The sequence below is a fragment of the Mobula birostris genome, chromosome 4 (genome assembly GCF_030028105.1).
Source record: "Mobula birostris isolate sMobBir1 chromosome 4, sMobBir1.hap1, whole genome shotgun sequence".
In the NCBI taxonomy this organism is placed as follows: domain Eukaryota; kingdom Metazoa; phylum Chordata; class Chondrichthyes; order Myliobatiformes; family Myliobatidae; genus Mobula; species Mobula birostris.
In genome coordinates this window covers 16278072-16299781 of record NC_092373.1, presented here as the reverse complement: position 1 = coordinate 16299781, position 21710 = coordinate 16278072, and the positions used below count along the sequence as shown (strand labels likewise).

At 44.3% G+C, this 21710-nt stretch overlaps 1 long non-coding RNA gene across 1 annotated transcript in view; it reads left to right on the top strand.

Annotated features, from left to right (window-relative positions):
- The window catches only part of LOC140196177 (uncharacterized), a 44571-nt gene extending 23688 nt beyond the window's left edge, over window positions 1-20883 (top strand). The window contains exon 3 of the long non-coding RNA XR_011885645.1: window positions 20801-20883. This is a non-coding gene — a long non-coding RNA (uncharacterized lncRNA). The remainder of the gene's footprint in view (window positions 1-20800) is intronic.
- The last annotated feature ends 827 nt before the right edge of the window (window positions 20884-21710 follow it).

The window sequence follows — 21710 nt, the reverse complement described above, 5'->3', positions numbered from 1 at the left end:
ATAACTCATCTCCTTCTACCCTAGGCCACAAACTTATCAATCAACCCTCATAGAATAATAACCATAATGGCATCTATAAATCACTGCAGCAACTTGGGCATTCAACAAATAGGTATATTTAATGTCAGAGAAATGTATACAATATAAATCTAGAAATTCTTTTTCTTCGCAAACATCCACAAAAACAAAGGAGTGCCCCAAAGAATGAATGACAGTTAAATGTTAGAACTCCAAAGTCACCCCCCACTTCCCCTACCACGCATAAGCAGCAGCAAGGCAATGACCACCCCTCGCCCACCAGCAAAAAAGCATCTGCACCCTCCACTGAGCACTCAAAAGTGCAGCAAAACATCAGTAAAGACACAGACTTGCAGTACCCCAAAGACTATGCATTCACCCGGTATTTGACATACCATAGGCTCTCTCTCTCCCTAATAAGGGTAAAAGAGATGTCCCAGTTTCACAGCAAGAGGGGAGACATAACAAAACAACTCGCCAATTTATGGTGTTAAAGTCCATTGCGTCACTTTTTCCAAGCACTGTGCCAAAAGAACTGAAGTCTCCTGGCATACAACCAGCAGCCAACTTGCTTTTTTCAATCTTCCATGGGCTCCCATGACACACCAGTTTTCTGAGGTGGCACCAATCTCAAATCTGCCTGCTTCCAGAGCCATGAAAATCTGCCACCCTGAAGGCTTGCTAGTCTCCCAGGCCGTGTCCTTGGTATATCGAAAAGCGGTCACTCATGAGGCCCTGAGAGTGGGTCCCATTCCCGCAAACAGCCAAAGTCAGTGTGTAACTCCAGATCAGGGTCTTCAAAAGAACCCTGAACAAGAGAAAAAGAAATATTAAAGATAGAAATAGAGCTGTTTCTGAAGATGCAAGTAAAGGAGCCGCTGTTAAGTGCCATCATCTTAAGCTCATCCCCTTATATTCAAGAGCCTGATGGTTGAGGGGTAAAAACTGTTTTTGAACCTGTGGGGTGAGAAGTAACTAACCTTGAATTAGCAACAGCAATCATGAACCTAGCTGGTGACTGTTGAAACCATTGCAGTTCACAAACTTAAAGTGTGATCGCAGAAGTATGTTTGATCAAATTGATGTGAAATTGGTGTCAATGGGTGGTTCAGGGTGAGCTTGGGTTCGATGGGCCAAACGGCCTGTGTCCATGTCATGTGAGTATTATTCCATGACAAAAGTAACTTCCTCACGAACTCTCTCCAACCCCCAGCCTGGTATAGACTACATGCAGACAGATGGGACCAGTTTAAATTAGTATCATGTTCGGCACAGATATAATGAGTGAAAGAGCTTGTTGATGTGCTGTTCCGTGGTCAATGTGTCGCTCAAAATCGAAAAGGAAAGCGTGTAGATGCTGAACATCTCGAGTCTCAAACACAGGGGCACACAGTGGTGGTAGAGGTGTCTTTTTCTGCAAAGTTTGTTTGTTTTTGTAACCTATAGTAATTTTTATCTTGCACTGCTGTACAAAACAGATTTCATGACATACTTTCAGTGTGTGACTGAAAGTACTGTACGTTTATGCTCTTCTGCTGCTGTAGCCCATCCACTTCAAGATTTGATGTGTTGTGTATTCAGGGATGTTCTTCTGCACACCGCTGTTGTAACACATGGTTATTTGAGTTATTGTTGCCTTCCTGTCAGTTTGAACCAGTCTGGCCATTCTCCTCTGACTTCTCTCATTAACAAAGCATTTTCGCCCACACACCTGCCGCTCACTTAATGTTTTTTTTTTGTTTCTCGCATGATTCTCCTTAAACTCTAGAGAATGTTATGCATGAAAATCCTCGGAGATCAGCAGCTTCTGAGATATTCAAACCACCCGGTCCGGCACCAACAATCATTCAGCAGTCAAAGTCACTAAGATCATGTTTTTTCCGCATTCTATTATTTGGCCTGAACAACAATTGAACCTCTTAATCATGTCTGCATGTTTTTATGCATAGAGTTGCTGCCACATGATTGGCAGATTAGATATTTGCATTAATGGGCAGGTACAGGTGTACCTAATGAAGTGGCCATTGAGTGTATCTCAGCGATAATACCCCCTATTCTGATTCCGACGTTCCCCCCCCCCAAACTCCCTTCCTCCCTCCATTGACTCTGGTAGGCAGCTCTCCACCTGCAGAAGAGTTTACAATTTCCATATGGGCCTTACCAACCATCAAATAACAGGAGATGGATCAAATCCACTTTCATCCCCAGGGACTTGAAAGTGAGAGGATATTTAGTAAAAGAATTTTACCATCCTTGAAGAGTCTGCCTCTAGGCACTGAGTTATATTATGACTCTGTGTTACCTCTGAACTAATCCAGCACTGTTATGAGACTACTAATCAGAATCAGTTTATCACCAACGTGTCATGAAATTTGTTGTTTTGTGGCAGAATTACAGTGCAATACACAAAAAAAACTGTAATTTGCAATAAGGAAGAGGTATGCAGGTTTAGCACCTCCATAGCATCCCCCTTCCAGATCAGAGTCACGTGAAGCCAAAGCAGCAGATGATGGATGTCGTATGAACAGCTGGTGCATATCACAAGTCCAGGTTATGCAACCACTGATGCCAGGCAGGCAGTCTCCGGAGAGTACTGATCATGGTTGGGCTCACCCATCTTGTCAAGACGCTGCCCAGAAGCTGCAATGGCAAACCAGCCCTTTAGAAAAATTTGCCAAGATCAGTCATGGTCATGGATACAGACAGAAGACCATGATCACCCATGTCATACAACACGGCACATGATGGTGATGATATATTTTTAAAAAGTGAGGTGGTGTCTGTAGGTTCCAGAAATCTGGTGGTGTAGGAAAGAAGCTGTTCCTCAAATGCTGAGAGGCCGAGGTTCTTGTTCCTCCTTCCTTGATGGTGGTAATAAGACCTGGTTGGTGCAATTCCTTAATGATGGATGCTGACTTCCTGAAGTATCGCCTATTGAAGATGTCGTTGATGGTGGATTGGCTAGTGCCCATGGTGGAGCTGGCTGAGTTTACAACCCTCCGCAGCTGTTATTCCAATCCTGTGCCATGGCACCTCCATGTAAGCTGATGATGCAACCAGTCAAAATGATCTCCAGTGTTCTCTGATAATATTAAATAGTTCTCTCGTACAATAAGTGGGTGGCAGGGGGGAGATACGTTTCTGCCAAGGAGGTAAAGGTGCTCCTTTCCTTCGCTAGCTTGGGCAAGGTGTAGCACCTGCTTAGCCCCTGTTCAGGGTCATGTGAAGCCGTGGGAGCAGGTGGTGGATGGTCGGATGAGCAGCTGGTGCACATCACAGGTCCTGGGTATGCAACCACTGATGCCAGGCAGACAATCTGGTGTCAATTGATAATGGTTGGTGTCGCAAGTCTTAGCAAGAACCCGCCCAGAAGATGGCAATTGCAAGCCACTTCGGTAGAAAAATTTGCAAAGCACTATTATGGTCCTGGATAAGACCATGATTGCCCACGTTATATATCACAGCGTACAATAATGATGATGATGAAGATGAGTACAATAAGATGAATTCTTAACCTCACAGTCTACCTCGTTATGATCTTGCACCTAATTTTCTACCTGCTCTGCAGTTTCTTTTAGCTGTTACACTTTATTCTGCATTGCTCTTTGCACACCAGCCCAAAACAGTCTCAGTCCAAAATATCAACTCCATGTGTGTTACTGGACCCACTTAGTTCCTGCAGAATTTTATGTGTGTTGTTATGGTTATACCTTGTATGACTTCCGTGTACTGCATAATGATTTAATCTGTATGAACAGTATACAAAACAAGCTTTTCACTGTTCTTCAGCATATGTAACAATGGCGTGGCACTGTAGTGTAGCAGTTATTGTAATGCTCTTACAGTGCCAGTGACCCAGCTTCAGTTCCACCACTGTCTGTAAGCAGTTTATATATTCTCCCCTTGGCTGTGTTCGTTTCCTCCGTGTACTCCGTACATTCTATACACTGTCTGTAAGCAGTTTATACATTCTCCCCTTGGCTGCGTTGGTTTCCTCCGGGTGCTCTGGTTTATACGTTCTATATGCTGTCTGTAAGCAGTTTATACATTCTCCCCTTGACTGCATTGGTTTCCTCTGGGTGCTCCGATTTATACATTCTATACGCTGTCTGTAGGCAGTTTATACATTCTCCCCTTGTGTCATGGTCAAGTCCGAGAAGTCCAGATTCCAGTTCACAGTCTGGTCCATGGTTCCTTATTCCAGGTTTTCTGGTTTTCCCTTTTTTCTGCTGGGTGCTCTAATTGAGGCAGCTGATTCACATTTTGGGCTAGCTACATAAATAGCTCCTTGGTTCAACTTCAGTTGCTGGATTGTTCCTGTCAAAATCCCCTGTCTGCATCCCTTTTTTGGCCCCTTCCTCCTGAAGCCTTGCCCTGCAACCGATGTCCGTAGCCGTGTCTTACCTGAAGCCTTGCCTCGCCTGCAACCTTTGCCTGCACCACTGTCAAGTTCAACAATTGGAGCAAGACTGAAGCCTTGCTGTGTCAGGATAATAAACTGTCTGTTGTTGTTTGGAACTGTCTCTCTGTGTCCATGCCTTTGCTAGGTAGGTCTGGCTGTTTGCTGCTGCCTTGTGTTGGGAACCATATCTGTGTCCATGCCTTTGCTATGTAGGTCTGGCTGTTTGCTGCTACTTTGTGCTGGGAACTGTAACTGTGTCCACACCTTCGCTAGGTAGGTCTGGCTGTTTGCCGCTACCTTGTGTTGGTAACTGTCTCTCTGTGTTCTGTGTATGAATCCTGGCACCAAGTCCTGTTCCAAAGGAGGGGTCCTGGCTCTGTGTTCCATGTCTCTGTGTTCCCATCCTCTCAAGACCCAGGCTCTGCATTCCTGTCCTCCCTCAACCAAGGTTCTGTGTTCCTGTCTCCCATGACCAAGGCTTGGTGTTTTGTGTTCCTGTCTCCCTTGACCTAGACAAGGCTTCATGTGCTTCTCCTGTCCATGTGCCTCGCCCAGCCTGGTGCTGGGGTTCCCTCGTCCTGTCCAGGGATCTCTCATCCTGTCCAAGCCATGTCCTAGAACCTCATCCTGTCCAAGTCAAGGCTTTGCATCCTCGTCCTGTACGTGTGCCTTGTCCTGTGTAGGAGTTCCATGTCCAGTCCTGTAGCCATGTCATGTCTTCGTCTAGTTCTGGAGTCCAAGCCAGAGTCAGGACCTAGGTTCTGGGTCCTTGCCCAGCCTCTGGCTCGGAGTACATACCCAAGCCTCAAAGAACCCAAGCCATGTCCAGTCCTGAAACCGCGTCATGTCCTCTCCTAGTTCCGGGGTCCGAGCCCGAGTCAAGAGCCAGGTTCTGGGTCCTTGTCCAGTCCCCAGCTTGGAGTCCAAGCCCAGGCTCCTAGTTCCCAGTTCCTTGTCTTGGTCCTGCTTTCCTAGCCAATGTCCTAGCCCAAGTCTGTGTTCTTGTCCCAACTCACTAGTCAAGTCCTGTTCCTAGTACTTCAGTGTCTGCGTCTTGCATTTGGGTCCGCTCCCAGTGCCCACCTTATGACACCTTGACTGTGTTGGTTTCCTAAGGGTGCTCTGGTTTATACAGTCTATACACTGACTGTAAGCTGTTTATAGGTTCTCCCCTTGACTGCATTGTTTGCTCCAGTTTGTACATTCTATACACTGTAGGTAAGCAGTTTAAACATTCTCCCCTTTGCTACATTGGTTTCATTCCTAGTGCTGCAGTTTATACATTCTATACACTGTCTCTAAGCAGTTTATACATTCTCCCCTTGACTGTGTTGGTTTCCTACGGACTCCGGTTTATACATTCCATACACAGTCTGTAAGCAGTTTATATATTCTCCCCTTGATTGCTTTGCTTCCTCCAGGTGCTCCGGTTTGTATATTCTATACATTGTCTCTAAGCAGGTTATACGTTCTCCCCTTGGCTGCATTGGTTTTCTCCAGGAGTTCCAGATTATACGTTGTATACACTGTCTGTAACCAGTTTATACATTCTCCCCTTGACTGCGTTGGTTTCCTACGAACTCCGGTTCATACATTCCATACGCTGTCTCTAAGCAGTTTATACATTCTCCCCTGGGCTGCGTTGGTTTCCACTGGGCGTTCCGGTTTCTACATTCTTTACACTGTAAGCAGTTTATACATTTTCCCATTGACTGTGTTGGTTTCCTCCGGGTGCTCAGTTTTGTGCATTCTATACACAGTTTGTAAGCTTTTTATACCTTCTCCCCTTGGCTGCGTGGGTTTCATTCTGAGTGCTCCAGTTTATACATTCCATACACTGTCTCTAAGCAGGTTATACATTCTCCCTTTGACTGCATTGGTTTCATCCGAGTGTCCTGGATTATGAATTCTATACGCTGTCTGTAATCAGTTTGTACATTCTTCCCCTGACCACAATGGTTTCCTCTGGGTGCTCTGTTTTATACATTCTATACACTGTTGGTATCCGTTTATACATTCTCCCCTTGACTGTGCTGGTTTCCTACAAACTCCAGTTTATACATTCTATAGACTGTCTATAAGCTGTTTATACAATCTCCCCTTGGCTGCCTTGGTTTCATTCCGGATGCTCCGGTTTGTACATTCTATAACTGTCTCTAAGCAGGTTATACGTTCTCCCGTTCTCCCCTTGACTGCGTTGGTTTCCTCCAGGTGTTCCAGTTTGCACATTCTAAACACTGTCTGTAAGCAGCTTATACATTGACTGTGTTGGTTTCCTCCGGGTCCTCCGGTTTCCTCCCACTTTCCACAAATACACAGGTTAGAGGTCAATTGGTCACACGAGTGTAATTGGACAGCGTGGACTCATTGGGCCAGAAGGGTAAATGAAAACTAAATAATAAATGAATTCCAATTCTAATTACAATCCTCTTGGTTCAAGAACAGATAAGTATGAGCAAGAAATAAGACTATTGCAGATAGCTCTTGGAAACCTATCAAATGAAAGTGCTAGAGTGAGTGAACCTGGAGGTGATGTTTGTTATAGTGGGAAGATCTAGGACTACAGAGCACAGCCTCATAATACAAGAACATCTCTTCAGAACAGAGATGAGGAGAAATGTCTTTACCCCGAGGGTGCTGAATTTATGAAATTTATTGCCACAACCAGCTGTGGAGGCCAAGTCTTTGGATATATTTATAATACAGGTTGATAGGTCCTTGATGAGAAAGGACATCAAAGGATATGGGGTGAAGACAGGAGAATTGGGTTGAGGAGGATAATAAATCAGCCATGATGGAATGGTGGAGAAATCTTGATGGGCTGAATGGCCTAATTCTGCTCCTATGTCTTATGGGCTCATGGTTTAACACCCAGAAGCCAAAATGAATAAATAACTTCTATTGCTTAGTCAATATTAAAGACTTTCACAGAGAAATTCATAAGGAAAGTGGTTCATTAATTGGGTGTGACTAAGCTCTCTCATACACCTCTCGCCCTTGTTATTGATTACTCAGAGTTATGCGTTTATTGACAAGTGCTGAATAGCCTGCTGGCTTGAATGAGCAGTCTGCAGTCTGCAGAATTTCACAGAAAGAGCACATTTGCTAACTGTTCAATGCATTTTCCACCACTCCGTCGATCACTTGATCAAATCTATAATCTCGTAGCATTACCAGTTCCTAGCTAGATCCAATTTTACCACGGTGTATTTATATACCTATTTGTTTATTTAGTGCATCAGAGCAGGACGAGCTCTTACAGCTTAACGACCAGCAACCCATCTATTTAATACTAGCCCATTCATAGGACAATTTGTAATTACCAATTATATACTAACTAGTATATTTTTGGTTTCTAAGGAAATCAGAGCACCAGGCAGAAACCCAAACAGTCACAGGAGGAACATACGAATTTTCTTAAAGAGGACACTGGAAACCACCTCCTGAACTCTGATACTGCAAGCTGTAAAAGCACTGTGCAAATTACTATGCTACAGCTGTGCCCCCACAGTATATCGGTGCTGCCTCTGCAGTTGTAAAAAGCCACTGTAATATTTCCGTGACGGAATTTTACCACCCACACAAATCATTTCCAAAGTGAAACTGAGAGCAAAAATATTGCAGACGCTGAAAATCCAAATGAGCATAAATTAGAAAATACTTGATATCCGGAGCGGGAGGAGAGGGTCAGTAAGGATGTGATGGCGTTTTGAGATGGTGGGGTTCAGTAACCCCACACACACCTAGGCATTCCCCCTTCTCTCCTTTCCCATACACGAGGGTATAAGATTTAAGGGCAGAAGATACAAAACCCTAAAAGCACAAGGCAAATTCTCCTGAACCAGCAAGGTTAATTTCACTGACCTCAACTCTGAACTGATTGCATAACTTACAGGTTCACTTTCGAGGACTCTACAACTTATGCTTTTAGTATTATCTCTTTACCTATTTATGTTGTTTCATTGTCTGCCTTCTTTATATACAGTTTTCATAAATTCTACTGTATTTCTTTATTTTCCTGTAAATGCGTGCAATTAAATGATTCTCAAGGTAGTATATGCTGACATAAACATTGATAATAAATTCACTTTGAATTGAAAACACATGCTGGCAGGTTCACAGACAGCATCTGTGCCACTGATCTCAAACTGATCAATCCAACTCCTGTTCGATGAGATGGTCTGTTGATCTCACAATCTATGTCGTTATAGAGAGCCATGGAGTGGCACAGCATAGAAACAGGCCCTTTGTCCACCTAATCAATGCCAAAACCATTTAAACTGCCTACTCCCATAGACCTGTACCAGGACCCTCACCCTCTATACTATGGATAATTGGTAGATAAACATGCTTTATAGTCAAAGATACCTGCTGATATGACCCGGGCCTTATGATTTAACCATAAGGATAAACATCCTCCATCCATGTACCAATTCCAACTTCTCTTAAATGTTGAAATCAAGCTAGCATGCACCAATTGCACGGGCAGCTCATTCCACACTCTCACGACCCTCTGAGTGAAGAGGTTTCCTATCACGTTCCCTTTAAACTCATCAGCTTTCACACTTAAACACAAAATACTCTGCGGACGCTGCGGTCAAAGCAACACTCACAACACGCTGGAGGAACTCAGCAGGTCGGGCAGCATCCGTGGAAACAATCAGTCAACATTGCGGGCCGGAACCCTTCGTCAGGACTGAAGAGGGAAGGGGCAGAGGCCCTATAAAGAAAGTGGAGGGAGGGTAGGAAGGAGAAGGCTGGTAGGTTCCAGGTGAAAAACACTTAACCCATGACCTCTGGTTGGAGTCCCACCCAAATTCAGTGGGAAAAGTCTGCTTGCATTAACCCTATCTATACCCCTGATAATTTTATATACCGTGATCAAATCTCCTCTCAATCTTCTACGTTCTAAGGAATACAGTCTTAACCTATTCATTCTCCTCTTTAACTCAGGTCCTCCAGACCCGGCAATATCCTTGTAAATTTTCTCTATGCTCTTTCAACCTTGTTTGCAACTTTCCTGTAGGTCGGTGACCAAAATTGAACACCAACATCTACATAACTTCAACATAACATCTCATCTCATGCACTCAATACATTGATCTACAAAGGCTGTTGTGCCAAAAGCTTTCTTTATGACCTTATCTACCTGTGATGCCAGTTTCAGTGAGTTATGGGCCTGTGTTCCCAGATCCCTTTGTTCAGCCCACTCCATATCGCTCACTGTGTAAGGCCTCCCCTGGTTGGTCCTACTGAAGTGCAAAACTTCGCACTTGTCTGCATTAAGCTCCATCTGGCATGCTTCAGCCCGTTTTTACGGCTTCTGCAGATCCCTCTGCAAGCTATGTTAGCCTTACTGTCCACTACATGCCCAGTCTTGGTGTCATCCGCAAATTTGCTGATCCAGTTGGCCACATTATCATCCTGATCATTGACATAGATAACAAATAACAAAGGGCCTTGCACTTTGACTTTATGACATCACACTTCATCATTTATCTGCACTGCAGGTGCTCGGTAACTTTTACACTTTATTCTGCATTTTTACCTTGTTCTACCTCAACGAACTGTATAAAGATTTGACCTGTATGAACAGTATGCAAGACAAGCTTTGCTCCATATCTTGGTACATGGAACAGTAATAAACCCCTCCTAAAGCAAGAACCAACAGTGGTGTCAATGGAAGAAATTTGATGAGTAAGATTAGATTAGATTAGATTCAACTTTATTGTCATTGTGCCGAGTACAGATACAAAGCCAATGAAATGCAGTTAGCACCTGAACATAATGCAAAGAATAGTGTTATTTACAAAATAACTGCGAATAAAAAGTAAGTGCTACAGCACACAAATATTAAAGTACTGAGACAGTACAATATGGGTGCAATACTGCTTAGCGCTGTGATGTGAGGTTCAGCAGGGTCACAGCCTCAGGGAAGAAGCTCTTCCTGTGCCTGCTGGTGCAGGAGCGGAGGCTCCTGTAGCACCTACCGGATGGGAGGAGAGTAAAAAATCCATGGTTAGGGTGAGATACATCCTTGATAATGCTTTTAAGACCATAAGACAAAGGAGCAGAAGTCAGCCATTCGGCCCATCGAGTCTGCTCCACCATTTTATCATGAGCTGATCCATTCTCCTATTTAGTCCCACTCCCCCGCCTTCTCACCATAACCTTTGATGCCCTGGCTACTTAGATACCTATCAATCTCTGCCTTAAATACACCCAATGACTTGGCCTCCACTGCTGCCCGTGGCAACAAATTTCATAGATTCACCACCCTCTGACTAAAAAAATTTCTTCGCATTTCTGTTCTGAATGTGCGCCCTTTAATCCTTAAGTCATGCCCTCTCGTACTAGACTCCCCCATCATGGGAAACAACTTTGCCACATCCACTCTGTCCATGCCTTTCAATATTCAAAATGTTTCTATGAGGTCTCCCCTCATTCTTCTAAACTCCAAGGAATACAGTCCAAGAGCAGATAAACGTTCCTCATATGTTAACGCTCTCATTCCTGGAATCATTCCAGTGAATCTTCTCTGTACCCTCTCCAACGTCAGCACATCCTTTCTTAAATAAGGAGGCCAAAACTGCCCACAGTACTTCAAGTGAGGTCTCATCAGCGCCTTATAGAGCCTCAACATCACATCCCTGCTCCTATACTCTATTCCTCTAGAAATGAATGCCAACATTGCATTCACCTTCTTCACCACCGACTAACCTGGAGGTTAACTTTAAGGGTATCCTGTACGAGGGCTCCCAAGTCCCGTTGCATCTCAGAACTTTGAATTCTTTCCCCATTTAAATAATAGTCTGCCCGTTTATTTTTTCTGCCAAAGTGCATAACCATACACTTTCCAACATTGTACTTCATTTGCCACTTCTCTGCCCATTCTTCCAATCTATCTAAGTCTCTCTGCAGACTCTCAGTTTCCTCAGCACTACCGGCCCCTCCACCTATCTTCGTATCATCAGCAAATTTAGCCACAAAGCCATCTATTCCATAATCCAAATTGTTGATGTACAATGTAAAAAGAAGCGGCCCCAACACGGACCCTTGTGGAATACCACTGGTAACCGGCAGCCAGCCAGAATAGGACCCCTTTATTCCCACTCTCTGTTTCCTGCCAATCAGCCAACGCTCTATCTGCGTATGTAACTTTCCCATAATTCCATGGGCTCTTATCTTGTTAAGTAGCCTCATGTGTTGCACCTTGTCAAAGGCCTTCTGAAAATCCAAATATACAACATCCACTGCATCTCCCTTGTCTAGCCTACTGGTAATTTCCTCAAAAAATTGTAATAGGTTTGTCAGGCAGGATTTTCCTTTAAGGAATCCATGCTGAGTTCTGCCTATCTTGTCATATGCCTCCAGGTACTCTGTAACCTCATCCTTTTCGCCCTGCCCAGGCAGCGTTTATGTTAGATGTTCTCAATGGTGGGCAATTGGGTGCCAATAACCTACTGGACAGTTTTCACCACACACTGGAGTGCTTTGCAGTCCGATACGGGACAATTGCCATACCACATTGAGATGTAGTTGGTGAGTATGCTCTCGATGGTACAGTGATAAAAGCCCATCAGTATTCTGGGACAGAGGTGAGCTTTCTTGATGCTCCGCAGGAAATAAAGGTGCTGTTGTGCCTTTTTGATCAGGATGGAGGAGTTCAGGAACCAGGTGAGATCACCGGAAATGTGGACACCAAGGAATTTGAAGCTTGAAACACACTCCACTATAGCTCTTTTGATGTACATGGGGACGTGAGTGTGGCTCCTAGCATGCCTGAAGTCCACAATGATCTCCTTGATCTTCTGGGTGTTAAGGGCCAGGGTGCTATTGGCACACCACCCGGCCAGGTGCTGGACCTCATCTCTGTAGGCCGTCTCGTCATCCCCTCTGATAAGGCCAACCACCTTGGTGTCATCTGCGAGCTTGATTATGGAGTTAGAACCACGTACAGGAATGCAGTCATAGGTGAAAAGGGAGTACAGAAGAGGGCTCAGCACGCAGCCTTGATGCACACTGGTGTCCAGGTTGAGAGTGGAGGATGAGAGGTTGTCTAACTTAACTGATTGGGGTCTGTTAGTCAGAAAGTCCAAGGTCCAATTGCAGAGGGGTGAGCTGATACCAAGCTGGCGAAGTTTGGCAATCAACTTGGAGGAGATCACAGTATTGAATGCCAGACTAAAGGAAACAAACAGCATTCTGAGGTAAGAGTTGGTGCTGTCCAGGTGGGTCAGGGCAGAGTGAAGTGCCATGGAGAAGGCGTGCTCTGTTGACCTGTTGGTGCGATAGGCAAATTGATGGGGGTCCAGGGTAGTGGGCAGACAGGATTTCAGATGTGATAGAACCAGTCTCTCAAAGCACTTTGCAATGAGGGAGTGAGTGCAACTGGGCGGAAGTCATTCAGGCCCATGGCAGTGGAATTCTTCGGCACTGGCACGATAGTGGCAATCTTGAAGCTTGTGGGGACAACTGCCTGGGCCAGAGACAGATTAAAAATATCTGTGACAACCCTGACCAACTGCCCTGCACAGAATCTGAGCACACGGCCAGGTATTCCATCTGGACCAGCTGCCTTCCGTACATTCACCCTGCTCAGGGTGGCGCAAACATCGGAGGTGGAAAGTGAGAGAGGCAGTTCACCGGGTGGGAGATTCGCTTTGAGGGTGACCTCCTTGTTCCCTCGGTCAAAGCGAGCGTAGAAGTAATTGAGCTCATCAGGGAGCGAAGCAGAGCTGGAAGGGGGCACAGTACTAGGTGGTTTGAAGTCTGTAATGACCTGTATGCCATGCCACTTGCGCTGGGGGTCCGAGGAGTTGAAATGCTCCTTGATTCTCTGTTTGTGTATGTGTTTAGCCTGAGATATTCCCCTCCTCAGGTTGGCCCTGGCTGAGCTGTAAGACTCCCGGTCTCCAGACCTGAAGGCTGAATCTCTGGCTTTGAGCAGGAGGCAAACTTCTCTGTTCGTCCATAGTTTCAGATTGGGGAGAACTTTTATTTGTTTTTGTGATGTCACTCTATCTACACACTTGTTGCTGTGCTCAAGGACAGAGTTGGTGTATAAGTCAATGTTAATCTGAGAGCCTGTGATGGCATGGGCAGCAAACGCACTCCAGTCTGTGTGCTGGAATTGGTGCCGAAGAACAGAGTCAGCACCCTCCAGCCAGATCTTAATAGTCTTCATTGTGGTTTCACACGTTTAATGACCAGGCTATACTTGGGAAGCAGAAACAATGGAAGATGGTCGGACTGTCCCAGGTGGGGGAGGGTAGTGGTTTTGTAAGTATCAGCCACATTTGTGTAGACATGATCTAAGGTTTTATTACCCCTTGTGGTGCATGACATATTTTGGTAAAATCTTGGAAGCACAGTACATAGGTTGCAATGATTAAAGTCCCCAGCGACAATAAAGGCTCCGTCTGGATGCAATGTCTGCAGCTTGCTAATAGCAGCACTGAGGTCTTTCATGGCTACTTTAGTATTAGCATCCAGTGGTACATAAACTGCGACAGCAATGATGCATGTAAACTCTCATGGTTGATAAAAAGGTCTGCACTTAATAATCAGGTATTCCACTTTGGGTCCCTTATCTGAGAAAGAATGTGCAGGCATTGGACAGGGTCCAGAAGAGGTTCATGAAATGAAAGTGTACACGTATGAGGAGCATTTGATGGCTCAGAGCCTGTACTTCAGTACTGGAGTTTAGAAGAATGAGAGGATATCCCGTTTCGCTGTTGCAGTCCAGATAAAGGGTCTCATTGCAAGCCAACCAGAATAAGTCTCCTTTATTCCTACCCTTTGTCTCCTGCCAGTCAACTGCTCTTGTATCCATGCTAATATATTTCCTGTAATACCATGGACTATTATCTTGTTAAGCAGCCTCATGTATGACACCTTATCAAAGGCTTTCTGAAAATCCAAGTAAACAGCATCCACTGACCATCCCTTGTCTATACTGTCTGTTATTTCCTCAAAGAATCCCGACAGATTTGTCAGGAAAGATTCCCGCTTAAGAAAACAGTCCTGACTTTGGCCTATTTTATCAAGTGCTTCCAAGTACTCTGAAACTTCATCCTTAATAATTGACTCCAACATTTCCCAACCTCTAAAGTCAGGTGAACTGATCTATAATATCCTTTCTTCTGCCTCCCTCCTTAAATTACATTTGTAATTTTCCAGTCCTCTGGAACCTTTAGACCTATCTACCTTTGTGCTTTTCAGCATTCCAAAAACCTTCTGCTTGGTATAGATAATGATACTCGCTTCCGCCCCCTGAATTTCTGGTATACTGGTAGTTCATTCACAGTGAAAATTGATGCAAAATACTTGAGTTCATCTCCATTTCTTTGGTCCTATTATGACCTCTACAGTATCATTTTCCAGCAGTCCAATATCCACTCTCACTTCTTTTGCTCTTTATATTCTCTCCTATATTATTAGCTAGCTTACCTTCATATTTATTCTTTTCTCTCCTAATGACTTTTTCAGTTGTTTTCTGTTCTTTAAAAGCTTCCCAATCCTTTAATTTCCACTAATTTGCTCTCTCTTTTCCTTTTGAACTCTTTGACTTTCCTTGTCAACCATGGTCGCATCACTCTCCTTTTAGAATACCCTTCAACTATGCTGTGCCTTCCAAATTGCCACCAGGAACTCCAGTCATTGCTGTTCTGCCGTCATCTAATCTACTGTCCCCTTCCAATCAACTTTGGTCAGCTCCTCTCTCATGGCTCTAATTCCCTTTACTCCACTGTAATAGTAATATATCTGATGTTATCGTCTCCCTCTCAAACTGCAGGGAGAATTCTATCATATTATGATCATTAACTCCTAAGGGTTTCTTAACCTTGAGCTCCCTAATCAAATATGGTTCATTACATAACACTCAACCCAGAATTACCTTTCCCCTCATGGACTCAACCACGTGCTTCTCTAAAAAGCCATCTTGTTGGCCTTCTACAAATTCTCTCTTGGGATCCATCACCTATCTGATTTTCCCAATCTACCTGCATATTGAAAACCCCATGACTATTGTAACATTGACTTTATTACATGCCTTTTCAATCTCCCCATTGTAATTTGTACCACACATCCTGGCTGCTGTTTGGAGGCCTCTATATAACTCCGATCAGGGTCTTTTTACCCTTGCAGCTTCTTAACTCTACCCACAAGAATTCTACATCTTCCATTCCAATGTCACCTCTTTCCAAGGATTTGATTTCATTTTTCACCCACAGGGCCACCTCGCCCCACTTCCTATGGCCTGTCCTTTTGATACAATACTCAGTGATGGCCACAACATCATATCTGCCTATCTCCATCTGCACTGCAAGATCATCAAACTTATTCTGTGTACTGTGTCCATTCAAATATTATGCTTGTGTTCATCACCTTTTTCAATTTTACCTCCATGATCCATTTCAACTCATCCCACTCACAGCAATTTTGCCCCATCATCTGCCTGCCCTTCCTCCTGATCTCACTACTCACTGCATCGACTTGTATACCAAATGCTCCTTCCTCAGCTCTATTGCTCCGTTTCCCATCGCCCCAGCCAAATTAATTTAAACCATCCCCAACAGCTCTAGCAAATCTGCCCGCAAAGTTTAAGAGAAGCTTGGATAAGTACATAGATGGGAGGTATATGGAGGGTTTTGGTCTGTGTGTGGGTAGAGTGATTAGGCTGAAGACCAGATCTGCAGAGCCTATGTGAGCCAAAGGGCCTACTTCTCTGCTGTAGTGCTCTATGACTGTAAGTCACCCATGGGGAGAATAATAAAACTGCCTGGATGAGTGTTGTTCCAACAACCCTTCAGATGAAGCAAATAATGTGACTGGTACCCATCCACCACACTAAACAATCACCTCCACCACCGCTGGTGCACAGAGGTTTCAGTGTGTACCCACCTGAAGATGTGTTGTCGCCGGACAGTACCTCACAACCACAGGACCTCTACCAGTGAGAAAGAAAAGGGCAGCAAGCCGATGGGAATGCCACTAAAGGCGGCTTCCCCTCCAAGTCACACACCATTCCAATTTGGAAATGTATAAATGGTACTCCATTGATTCTGAGCCGACATCCAAGAACTCTCGCCCTCATAGCACTGTAGAAAGCTTGTAGTGGGAGTGAATGTAAAACTGGGGAGGCACTGTAACCATTCCTGCAACACTTTACAGCAGCTGCTTTCCACATGGAGTTTCAATTCTGTCAGGAGTTGTCACTGTAATCGTGTCGGCTGCCTGCACGGTTTCTGTATGTTCTTCCTGTGACTTCATGGGCTTCCTTATGGTGCTCCAGCTTCCTCCCTCATTCTGGACATACAGATAGGGCTAGGGTTAGTGACTTGTGACCAGGCAAGGTTGGCGCCGGAAGAGTGGCAATATATATGGGCTGGCCCCCCAGCATATCCTCAGACTGTTTCGATCGTTGAAACAAAGCGATTAATTTCACTATTGGTGTCCTGATGAACTGTCCTGGCCCAAAACTTGCTTACCAACCACTGGCGTTTCGGGAAGTGATGAAGGTCCTCCATCTCTACCTATCCACACTGTTGCACACAGATAAAGAAGGATTCTTCGTTGTTGTTTCCATAACAATTTTTTTTTTGACCAGTCAGGGTTGTTAGCCCTGAGTTGAACCCCTGAACCTGGAGGATGGATGGACCCCTCTTAGACTGGCCTCTACCCTTTGACCTGTTTGGTACAGGCGAGCCTACCAAAAGCTGAAGCATAAAGCCCTGACTCCAGCCAACATAGCTCTCCAAGTCATTGAGGCACGCAAACCTCCAAACCACAACGAGTTTGTGGTCCCTTTGGAGGCTGGCCTGAAACATAAGAACATAAGAAATAGGAGCAGGAGTCGGCCATGTGGCCTATCGAGCCTGCTCCACCCATTCAATAAGATCGTGGCTGATCTGGCCATGGATTCATCTCCACCTACCTGCCTTTTCCCCATAGCCCTTAATTCCCCTACTATGTAAAAACCTATCCAACCTTGTCTTGAGTATATCTACTGAGTTAGCCTCCACTGTTTCATTGGGCAGAGAATTCCACAGATTTACTACTCTCTGAGGAAAGTAGTTCTTGTTCATCACCATCCTAAATCTACTCCCCTAAATCTTGAGGCTATGAGCCCTAGTTCTAGTCTCACCTACCAGTGGAAACAGCTTTTCTGCCTCTATCTTATCTATCACTTTCATAATTTTATACATTTCTATAAGATCTCCTCTCATTCTTCTGAATCCCAGTGAGTACAGTCCCAGGCGACTCAATATCTCCTCATGGTCTAACCCCCTCATCTCTGGAATCAACCTGGTGAACCTCCTCTGCGCCGCCTCGAAAGCCAGTATATCCTTCCTCAAGTAGGGAGACCAGAACTGCATGCGGTACTCCAAATGTGGCCTCACCAGTACCCTGTACAGTTGCAGCATAACCTCCCCACTCTTAAATACAATTCCTCTAGCAATGAAGCCCAATATTCCGTTTGCCTTCTTGATAGCCTGCTGCACCTGCAAACCAACTTTTTGTGATTCATACACAGGCACTCCCAAGTCCCTCTGCACAGCAGCATGTTGCAACTTTTTACCACTTAAATAATAATCTGCTCTTTCATTCCTGTACAGTTGCAGCATAACCTCCCTGCTCTTAAATTCAATCCCTCTAGCAATGAAGGCCAACATTCCATTTGCCTTCTTGACAGCCTGCTGCATCTGCAAAACAAACTTTTGTGATTCATGCACAAGCTCTCCCAAGTCCCTCTGCACAGCAGCATGCTGCAATCTTTTACCATTTAAATAATAATCTGCTCTTTCATTTTTCTTTCCGAAGTGGATGACCTCGTATTTACCAACATTGTACTCCATTTGACAGACCCTTGCCCACTCACTTAACCTATCTACAGTATATCTCCCTGCAGACTCTCCGTATCTTCTGCACAATTTGCTTTTCCACTCCAATTAGTATCATCAGCAAACTTAGATACACTACACTCGGTCCCTTCTTCTAGATCATTAAAGTATATCGTGATAAGTTGCGGGCCCAGCACCGACTCTAGTGGCACACCACTCACCACTGATTGACAACCAAAGTAACACCTATGTATTCCAACTCTCTGCTTTCCATTAGTTATCCAATCCTCTATCCATGCTAATACATCACCCCAACTCAATGCATCCTTATCGTATGGATATGTCTTTTATGTGGCACCTTTCTGGAAATCCAGCTAAATAAGGTCCCTTTGTTCCCCTCTATCCACTGCGCTCATTATATCCTCAAACAACTCCTGTAAGTTTGTCAAACAGGACCTACCTTTGCTGAGTCCATGATGCGTCTGCCTGATGGATCCATTTCTTTCCAGAACAAACGCTGACTGTTTATTCGACTACATAGATACTGCCTGAACTGCTGAGCTCCCCTAGCATTTTGCATGTGTTCACCTGTACGTTTCAAAGTTTTGCAGTACATGTGACAAGTAAAGCTAACCTATGCTTTAACCCGTGTTGTGGGTGGGTTGTTCTGTAGGTTACAAGGGTGAACTCCTTGAGTGTTATTTGTACTGTCCAATTCCAGACAACTAGAGATGATGGCTTCACCGCAGGGTAACACAAGAGATTGCGGATGCTGGAGTCTGAACCAACACAAACCAGATCCCTTCATCAAGTCTCTGACCTGCATTGCGGAAGATGGATTGTTTTGGAAGAAGCAAAAGGTGGCCTACAAAAACATGTATAAGCCAATGCTTCCTCGGTGACTCATTTCAATCATAGTATCAGACAAGTGGGCCTTTTGACCCAGGAAACCCGTTTGATGAGAGCTTGATGGCTCTGGGCCTATACTCACTGGAGTTTAGAAGAATGATGGGGGGGTGGGGGTGGAATCTCATTGAATCCTATCGACTATTGAATGGCCTAGTTAGAGAGGATATTTCATATAGTGGGAGAGTCTTGTACCCAGAGATCACAGCCTCAGAATAGAAGAATGTTCCTTTAGAACATACATGTGGAGGAATTTCTTCATCCAGAAGGCAGTGAATCTGTGGAATTCATTGCCACAGACTGCTGTAGAGGCCAAGTCATTGGGTATATTTAAAGCAGAATTTGATAGGTTCTTGATTAGTAAGAATGTCAAAGGTTACAGGGGAAAGGCAGGAGTATGAATTAGCCATGATGGAAAAACAAAGCAGACTCAATGGGCCAAAATACCTAATTCTGTTTCAATGTGTTAAGTCTTACGGTCTTAAACTCATGCCGGTTAACAGGGACCCATGTATACAAATCCCACTTCAATCCCACCTCGCGTACTCCCAACAACATTTCTCTGCTCCTTCGAGCTTAATCATTCACCTGCACACTCGGCTCAGTTTACAGTCTCCCATCAACTTAATAATGTGCTTGCCCTTGGGATGTGGCAAGAAGTAGGAACACGCAAAGGAAATCCTAAATTCAGCAACGGTGGTGATGTACATGCTCCTGTCTATATCAATGGTGTTGAGGTTGGGAAGGTTGGTGAGAGCTTCCAGTTCTGAGATGTGAACCTCACCGAAAGCTGGACCTGGCACTGAGCTCCTCGGTAGGCTGAAGAAATTTGCCATGTCCCTTCCCAATTTTTACTGACACACTATGGAAAATATTGAACCTGGATGCACGATGGGCTTGATTGGGCAACTGCTGTGAACATGATCACGTAAAAACACAGAGTTGTGGGTACATAAGACATCCCTCAATGGACTCCAGCTATATTTCTTGCTGCCTTAGGAAAGTAGCCAGCATAATCAAAGGCCCCAGGCACTCTCTTCTCCCCTTTTCCATCAAGCAGAAGATGCAAAAGCCTGAAAGCACTTACCACCAAGCCTAAGGACAGCTCCAATACTGTTGTTATAAGATTATTAAATGGTTCCCTAGTAGGATCAGATGGACTCTTCTCCTCACGGTAACCCTCATTATGATCACACCCTATTGTTTACCTGCACTGCACTTTCTCTGCAACTGTTACATTTTAATGCTGCATTGTTATTGCACCTCAGTGCAATGATCTTGTATAAGTCGCAGCAAGTCAAGAGTTAACATATCATCCAGGCAAGGATGAATTGCAGATAGAGTGCAAACAGCCAAGAAAAAAGAAGTTCCGTGAAAGGCATAGCTTCCCTTTGCACACCAGTGATGAGAGAAGGATCCAAGGCACAATCATCAACCAAGGGACAATTACTTCACGACTTCCAAGTATCATAGATGTCAGCTTGTAGTTTCCATTGACTTTTAACACCTGTATTGTGAATGGCGATTGATCTTGCAAATAAGGAATTCAAACATCCACAGTTTACTAATCGATCCATATCCATTATTGTTCGTCAGTTCTGTACAAAAATGGCATTTCTCTTTTCAGGCTTCCAAACCGTGTGATGACAGGGGCCATGCAGTTCTTCTTGTGCACAAGAAAAATAAAGTATGATCGAGGAATGAGTACAAGTTTTCAGAGTCCAGTTAATCGGTGATGAACAATGTGCAAGTCAAGATCTTCTCTGTAGTTCAGTACAATTGAAAATAGTAAACTAATTCCAATTCTAAATACAGCATTTGTCATAATCTTACTAAATAGGGGATGTGCTGAAAGGATCGAATAGCCGACCACTGTTCTTGTACTTTTATTCTGAGTAACATTGTCGGCACAGCCCCACCCCAAAGGTATGTCATTGGTGGCCAACACATCAATCAGCACGGTGCCCAGCCAATTAGAAAAGTAATGAGTCATAAAGTCAAGAAAGCTGCAGTTCAGAAACAGGCCCTTAAGCCCACCAAGTCCACGCCAACCATCATGTATCCATTTCTATATTAATCCTACACCAATTTCATTCTCCCCACATTTTCATCAAAAGTGATCCATTTTAAGATTCTAGTGACAGACACACTTATCAACCCGTTCATTTTTCAAGTTCAATTCGAAGTTTAGTTTATTGTCATTCGATCGAATAAATGTATTTTGGCAAATGAAACAATGTTCCCCTGGACTAAGGTGCACAACAGAGTACATATAACTCGCACAGAACAAAAAGTTATATTACCACAAATAAATTAACATAATAAGGTGCATTTACAATGCAGGTTATAAAGTAAATGCCACTGGCGCTTCATATGTGATGAGGTCTGGGTGGTGGCAGGAAGTTCAGTAGTCTCACAGCCTGGGGGATCAAGCTGTTTCCCATTCTAACAGTCCTTGTGCTCACTCTGTGGTACCTCCTGCCTGAGGTCAAAGAGATTATTGGCTGGATGGCAGGGATCATTGACAATGCTGAGAG